Source organism: Drosophila subpulchrella, unplaced genomic scaffold (genome assembly GCF_014743375.2).
Source record: "Drosophila subpulchrella strain 33 F10 #4 breed RU33 unplaced genomic scaffold, RU_Dsub_v1.1 Primary Assembly Seq36, whole genome shotgun sequence".
In the NCBI taxonomy this organism is placed as follows: Eukaryota; Metazoa; Arthropoda; class Insecta; order Diptera; family Drosophilidae; genus Drosophila; species Drosophila subpulchrella.
In genome coordinates, this window is record NW_023665582.1 from 209,781 (window position 1) to 218,424 (window position 8,644).

An 8,644-nucleotide genomic window follows, 5' to 3' on the forward strand; every position below is an offset into this window, starting at 1 on the left:
ATGGTCATTACTGGTTCCACTTTCTCTGAAGAATTTGCGGTCGCGTTGTGTCGTAGAATTCATGTGTATAAGTAAAAAAAGGCAATTTTAATAACATACATACGAACAAATTCCAACCGAATTCAAACAAAATCAAGAAAGAGCGCTATAGTCGAGTACCTCTGCTATCACATACCCGATACTCAGCTAAAGGGACCAAAGGGAAATGGAGATATGCAAGCAGCTAAGCGAAATTGAAATGCACCACCTACCGGCGGTAGACAGATTTAAGCGTTATGGGCGTTAGAGTGGGCGTGGCAAATTTTTTTTTTATCAATCGATAGGTATTGACGAGACCAATACATTTCAGTTAAGTTCTTTATCTAGCATGAAAATTGTGGGCGCCACAGGTTTGGGCCGTTTGTGGGCGTTAGAGTGGGCGTGGCATATTCGCGTAACAAACTTGCGCTGCGTAAGAAGCTCAAGAATCTGCACGCCAAATCTCAATAGCCTAGCTCTTATAGTTTCCGAGATCTCAGCGTTCATCCGGACGGACGGACAGACGGACATGGCTAGATCGACTCGGCTAGTGATCCTGATCAAGAATATATATACTTTATGGGGTCGGAAACGCTTCCTTCTGCCTGTTACATACTTTCCGACGAATCTAGTATACCCTTTTACTCTACGAGTAACGGGTATAACAAGAGAGAACGCTCTAGTCGAGTACCTCGACTATCAGATACCCGTTACTCAGCTAAAGGGACCAAAGGGAGATGGTATCTCCGAGATGCGAGCAGCAACGCGAGATTGGAAAGCGCCACCTACCTGCGATCTCAATATATGGTTATGTAAGCGGTAGAAAGATTTAAGCGTTATGGGCGTTAAAGGGGTCGTGGCAAACTTTTGGTCAATCGATAGGTATTGACGAGACTAATACATTTAAGTTAAAATTTTTCTGCTAGCACGAAAACTGTGGGCGCCACAGGCTTGGGCGGCTTGTGGGCCTTAGAGTGGGCGTGGCAAAGTTTTCATATTGGCTAGTGACTAGGCTTTGTTACAGCCCCCATTTCGAGTCCGTTCACTTATCGCCGCTTTCATTGCACTTGGCATTGGTTCTCTCCTGCGGGCGCTGAACGACTCCTTCACCCTCATCGCAGATATTGAGATTGGTTCCGGCGTCATTTATCAGCAGTCCTTTCAAGGGATCAAACCCATCAACGCGAAGTCCGGCGTTTTTTCCGACCTGCAGTTGGTTTACGACTTTGTGCAGAAGACGACGCTGCTTAGGCTGTCCTTCTTTCCCAGCGAGGTTTACTTTGAGGGCGTCATGAACATCGCCAAGTTCCGAGCACTGCGGCGGCTCGAAGTGAACAAAATCAACATCGGACAGGTAGTGGGAATCCAACCGCTGCGGGGCCAGCTGCAGCACCTGATCTACGTGAGGAGCTTGACCTGCGTAGACGACATAATTATTCGCTGCGGCGGTGACAACTCCAACGGTTTTGTGTGGAACGAACTACAGTCAGCCGACTTCAGCTACAACAGCCTGCGCAGCGTGGACACAGCCCTAGAGTTTGCACAGCACCTGTAACATCTGAACCTACGGCACAACAAGCTCAACAGTGTGGCCGCTATCAAATGGCTGCCGCATCTAAAGACCTTGGACCTAAACTACAACTGCCTCACGCACCTTCCACAGTTTCACATGGAGGCCTGTAAGCGGCTACAGTTGCTTAACACTAGCAACAACTACATAGAGGAGCTACTGGACGTGGCAAAGCTGGACGCTTTAAAAAAACCTGGATCTGTCCGATAACTGCCTGCTAGAGCACTCGCAGCTGCTGCCACTAAGTGCCCTGCATGCACTAACCGTGCTGAACCTTCAGGGCAATCCGCTTGCTTGCAATTTCAAACATCGACAAGCAACAGCACAGTATCTGAGCAAGAACTCGGCGTCGGTAAAATTTGTTTTGGACTTTACGCCACTGACTAAGGCGCTGACGGGCAGCCAGACGTGTTGTTACATAGGTTCGCTAAACAACCGACATCCCAGAAGTAGCTCCATGTCCATAAACAGCTCCAGTGCCAACAGCGATGGATCTCAGTTTTCCAGCGTCGGCTCTCGGCGTTCGATGACAGTCAAGGGACATAATTACCCAGTGACGGCAGAACAGTCGATGGCAGTACCAACCTCGCAATTGACCAAAAAGTCTGCATCGAAAAAGATCAGAACAGTAGACATAGAGGAGAATATTGAGACCGAGTCAGTATCGTGCGCTATTTCCCCTCAAAAGCTTCAGTCCGACTCCGATGAGGGAACCGATTCCTCCCACCTGGAGACTAAAAAGCAAATTGAGAAACTTCGCCTCACTTATGGCAATGAATGGTCAATGCCGAGATGATGCTGGCAATCGAATCGCCGCAGCCTTCTGAACTAGAGCGCGACAATGCTTGTCAGCTTTTCAATGAGTTCTTGGGGGAATTTTCAGGTTCATCAAACATAATAGTTAATTCTCAAGCGGATCCTGAACATCTCCAAATTTTCTCTACTCCAGTGAATAACGTTTTGTTAAGTACAACCTTTGACACCACTCTGACCCCTATTAAGTCGGATGCGAACGATACAAGTGGGCTACATTTTTATGAGACCTGCACTGAAGGAGAAGTGACAAACTACGATAGCATCGTCAGCACCACAAAGGAATTGCGGGCGGAGGAGTCACTGCCTGAGAAGCACGAAGAGTTTTTTAGGCTATTTGCAATTGTAGAAATGTAAATTTTCACCATATCTTCAAATTTTATACGTGAAAAAGATTCGCTAACCGAAAGGTGGTCTTGTAATTTAATTAAAAGGTAATTTTAAGTTAAAGTATCTCTGTCTCTTATTCTATTACTGAGTAGGACTAAAAGCAAATGGAGTCTAAAAATACTGGAGTCATGCGAGCGAGTAAAGTGCAATACCTTACGAATAATATTCGACACTATGCGTAAGGATAAACAGGAGAGAATCTATTGTGTTGAGAGTACATTGTGTCGGGTAGGTAAATATGTGATTTTCTAATAACAGCTAATAAAAAGCTCGAACTTGATCTTAAGTAGGAACTGGAAAAGAAACTGCGAGACATTCTCTGTCAGCGTGATCTGAACGAAATGAACATTTCCATTTATCGCTGTGTGAGTTGTCTAACTCAATTTACCATTGAGCAAAAAAGCAAGCGACATTAAAAAAAGGGTATTACGTAGATCACCTATTAAGAACACTTTATTTTAATTTTAAATTTAAACTTTCTCAGACTTGCGATGTCTAGACTGTCGTAGTGCATATGTGGCCGAAGTAACTGAGTTGTCTTCCTCTTTGACCAAACATTCGGAGGAAGTGGTGGCAGAGCACAAACATTCCCCCCCAGACATATCGATGGAGGAAACGCTTGTTGAGACATTTACAGGGTCAACAAATAAGGAAGAAAGCAAAAGCAGTGGCAAGTCCTTACCCAATTTCATTTCTTAACTTAATTAGTTTCTTTCAAATTTGTAAAGATTATTTCGTTATTTTCAAGTTTTTGGTTTCTGATCCATTTTAACCAGTTGTCAGCACATTTTTTGACATTTGCTTTGGTGCTTGTTCTATTTAGTTAATGTTTGGAGTGGACATAATAACTGAACATTAATTTCATTTGTATTTCTTGTTTAGTTTTTTTTTGCATGCGAACACAAATGGAAAAGGGCTATGTCCAACCTATCTTACGTATTGTATTACAATCCATTGTATTTTTTAGACTTTTCTCACCCACCTATGATGTAAGAAAAAAGAATACTTTAGTGACAAACTACAGGCTTACAACTGCTAAAAGCACACAAGCGTAGGAGTTGCATAATGCAAAAGGAATTTAGGGCGTTATTAGTGGTTGTTTTAATGTTATATACATTTTTGTAAAATTTGTAACTGGTAAATTAATTTTCGTATTTGGACTTAAATTTTCCCAATTTATATAAGACAAAACTCCGACAAGTGTATCAAAATTTAAAGCTTTTTAAGCTTAGAGAGCAATGCTGCTTCAACTACAAAAATTAAGTTTACGAGAAATCCTTATTGTAATACATTGAGATTTTAGGTTCCGGCAATTTATTTTCGCACTTTATATAAGACAAAACTCCGACATGTATATCCAAATTCATAGCTTTTTAAGCTTAAACCCATTAAATAAAATAAAGTTTACGAGAGATCCTCATTATAATATATTGACATTTTAGGTTCCGGCAATTCACTAAGCGAGAGCAGCTCTTGCTCGAAAATTACTAACTCGCAGAGCTCTTTTGACTCTAATCAGTCCGTTGTGGGTAGCTCTAACACGGATCGTGATATAGAGTTTCGGGCTAACGAAAGTGATGTGGACATCATCTCCAATCCGAGCCAGTCAAGCATAGAGGTGATAGATCCAAACTACGCACAGAGCACTAGTCGCAAGACCTTAGAAGATCGCCATCTGTCACATCTCGAAACGATAAGCGATGAAAGAGGGCAATCTAAAAGGTTCTTAGATCGAAAGTTCGATTTAATTCAGGCGGAACAGGGTCAGACTGCAGCTCCCGTATCATTATCTGTGTCCCAAGTTCCGCTCACAGAAAGCAGCTCGTCAGGATCTATTACCGACAGCATTTGTACAACCTACGAGCAGCTGGGCATTGATGGGCCGACAAGTCTTTCAAATTTGCTGCTTTCCGAATCTTTAAATAGTCAAATAAGTAGCTCAAGTACGGACTTAATAAGCCGTTTAAAAAGAGCTGATGAAGTCAGCCTTTTACCGTTTGCAGCCGTATTTCGTTTAACTAATCTGCTCATGTCCAACTCAAAGAAGATGGTAGACTCTGAAGCTTATGTCTTGGGTACTCAGCCCTACAAATTTACCTACATTGACTTTGATGATATCGATCACCGTCTAAAACTCTTCTTCTAACAGAGCTAGTTTAAGGAGGATGGTGAACATTTTAAGTGGTTGGCAAAGGGACGCGTCTTTAACGAGCAGACCCAGGTCCTGGGAGAAGGACTCGTGGTGATGTCCAACTGCAATTGCTTTTTATTGGAATCCTTTGCATTACCCCAAGACGATGTGGCCAAGTGGCTTCGGCAAGTCGTAAGATTGTCGGTTAGTCGATTAAAGGCGGTTGAACTGCTGCCCTGGAAGCTTGGATTATCCTTTACCTTAAAGGATTGGGGCGGATTTATGTTGCTGTTGCACGACATGCTTACGACCGATAGCTTACTTCTTTTCTTGCGACGTAAGTTATCTTTACACGAAGTTTTTTGGACAAAAATTAAATATTTTTTGTAGATCACCCTCTACCAGAGCAGTGCAATCTTAATTACAAACCATCCACCACCCTCAGCAATCCGTTACAAACTATTGCATCCGAACCAGTTAAAATGTGCTCCCTGCTTCGTAGCAGCCAATAGATTCGTGAACAAGAGAAGAAGAACTTTGAACACTGTCTGCTCCTAATTACAGAGTCACATTTGTACATATCGGCAAATTTTAAATTCTCGTGGCTTTCAAACAAAATTCAAGATAAATCAACGCAACCGGAACTTACCCTTAGACAGCCAATGAGCAACTTAGTAGACGTGGAACGCTTTACGGATCAAAAATATGTGATGAACTCTAGCGACGAGACCCAAAACAAGTGCGCGATGTGGCAGTTGCTGTTCGAAACGCATAACAATTCCACGTGTTGTCTGTATGTCATCGGTAAAACATGGGAGCAGCTGTTTGGCGTTCCATTCAGCCTATCTGAAACGTAGCAGAGCTCAACGCTAATGAACCAACTATTACCATACATTTCAATTTATTGTGCAAAGCTTAGAATTGTTGATCTTTATTGACTACGTTATCTAATGTCACATTAGTTTTCTTAACTTAACCTTCGTATTTGTGAGTCGTTGGCTAGGTTTTTTTAGTTATGCAAAAATTGTGCTTACCGACCAAATAAATGTAAATATTTTAAAACGTAAAGGTTATTTTCTAAATCGCTGCAATATATACAAACATAAAATATGAATATGAATAGTTATAAAAATGTTATACAATAGCATTTTTTGGTAGTATTCTAAACGTATATTTATTTATTAACAATTATTTTTGCAGTGTGCCGCGTTCAAACTAACAAACACAAATCACATAACTAAAATTGTATGCTCAGAACCTAAATTTCAATTTACTACGTTACTCGTAGAATAAGAGATATTGTGTTCATCGGAACGTATGTAACAGGCGGAACGAAGCCTTTCCTACCCTATAAATTAGTGGTGCCCTCTGGCCTGACTCGCAAGTCTGGGAGTCCTCTGCCACGACACCGACTCTGTAAACGCTCGTGTGGCTTTGGTCGGCGTCTTCGGTTTACGCACATACATAAATGATAGTCTTTCACTGCTATGAAGTATATATATTTGTGATCAAGATCATGAGCTATGTTCGTCTGTCCGTATAAACGCTTAGACCTCGAAAACTATAAATGCTAGAAAGTTGAGATTAAGAATACAGACTCAAGAGATTCTTGCGCATCGCAAACTTATTTCAGTAAGGTGCCACGCCAGTTTCTAGCGAGGACATGGTCATTAACGTCACATACAGTAGATAAAGGTGAAAAGTGTAAAATGTTGAAATCGATGTTTCTTTGCACCTATTCGAAGAATTATTTGTTTCTAAGTAATTTTTAGGGAAATAAACGATTTTAAATATGAAATATTTATAGCAGTTGTAAGTTTTTACTACTAATATGCTTTTATAACTAAATAAGATCGACTGAGAACTTGTGAGATCGTTCCAAAGTCGCCTAGCTGGGGCAACCGAGCGGGTCGCAGATTGCGGATAGCAGACGACCTCTCTCGAGGCCAATAGTGAATTAGCTGGTGGAGGAAGTCAAACACGGAACAGTCCCGGACAGCCAGCGGGTATCCAGCAACGAAGCAATACCGACGATGCGAATTGTTCAGCCGCATCTAAATAGTTGCTTTACACAAACCGATACCCAACACAACGCCTACCCATCTCCCTTCCCAAAACAACATCTAACTCCGGGCCGATTTACGGTGTAATACGGACCGTGCCAAGAGTCAGCCTGGCTGGAGGCCCGGATCAAAAACTAGCCCAGTCTCAAACGGTGTGCTCAGGGACATGGCGACCCCCTGTTCTAACTATCGCCTTATTCCCTTACCCGGGCATCGCGGATCTCTGCCCGGGCTGACATTTCCCCTTCTCTGCAACTCGTGGGACCAACTACGGACAACAAGACTAACACACAACAGAAAACAGGGACGGGAACTCTTAAAAAACCCACGAAAATGCCGAACATTGGTTCCAGCATCCGCACCAGCACGGTCCCGAAAGGGCCGCATCCCAAACTGGGGATGGCGGATGGCAGAAAGCCAGCCGCGAAAGCCTCCGCCACTGGCACTTCTGCGCCTAAAACAGCGGTAAGCACAGCCAAGGTGCTCGGGCCTCCCGCTGGCGCTAACAAATACACATACGCAGAAAGGCGGACTGCCGCCCAGACTCTGCGCTCTCATGACAGGAGCAATATTGCCACACCTTCGCCTGAATGACTAAAGAAGGTGGAATGGGCAAGGAAGGTGCTTCCTAATTACGGGCAGGATAAGCCCACCCAAGATGGAGCTCAGGCGAAAGGCAGCGATCCCTCGATCTACCCGGACCATCGGCGAAGAGATCAAAAATCCAGCCATCGGTCTCTTTTGCCGAAATTACCAAGGACCGAGTCTTACTCGGTCTCATAGACAAGGGCAATCCGGAGGGCAGGATTCCCAGGAACAATTGAAAGGCAGTGGAGTCCCACCTTTCCCTCATTTGCCTCCCCAGTAGGCCCCGACTTGGATTTGGCTCCCAGCAGCGATCAAGGCGCCGGAGGACATCCTCTTCATGTTGCAAGAATGCAACGCGCACCTCACCACGAAGGACTAGAAAGCCGTCAAGGTGGAGGAGCATGAAGGGGATGTCAACCAGGCGGTGTCGGAGTCAAGGAGTCAGTTGCTCCAATCGAGACTGCTCGAGGAGTGCTGAGCTTCGGGTTTAGTGCAATCCACATAAAGATCTACAAGGGCGACTCCAACGCCGCTGGAAGCTCTGCCGGCAACCCAGCCGAGCAAGTTCTCGCTGAGGAGTTAGAGGCACCTGGTGGGTCGGAGGACGGCTACTCTACTGATTCGTCGCTGAACAGAGAGATTCGAGCGCATGGACCGGCAATCGAGGTCGTGGACCTCGGCGACACAGAGGAAGCCGACGTCACCATGGTGGAGGTTGCAGCTGAAGATGTCAATAAGACTTCTACAAATCAACCTTCACCACAGTAAAGCAGCTTCTGCTGCACTTTTGCTTCGCCTGACCTAAGGCGGAGCCGACCTAGTCCTAGTACAGGAACCTTGGGTATTAGGAGGCAAGGTTGCTGGACTAGGAACAAAGGAATACAATCTTATGCTTGACCCCAAAGAAGGTAAAATTCGAACCTGCATATTAGCCAAAAGGCATTGTCGGGTCACGCAGCCGCAGCAGCCAACTAACGTCTTAGTTCGATCTCTTATATTAATGGCATCGCGAAAGGTAGTTCTCTTTATCTAGCTCTCTCGTTTTTTGTGTACTTGCATTCTTGGGCCCAG

At 44.1% G+C, this 8,644-nt stretch overlaps 1 pseudogene; it reads left to right on the forward strand.

Annotated features, from left to right (window-relative positions):
* Positions 1-5,779, forward strand: LOC119561759 (annotated as a pseudogene).
* Positions 5,780-8,644: the final 2,865 nt, after the last annotated feature.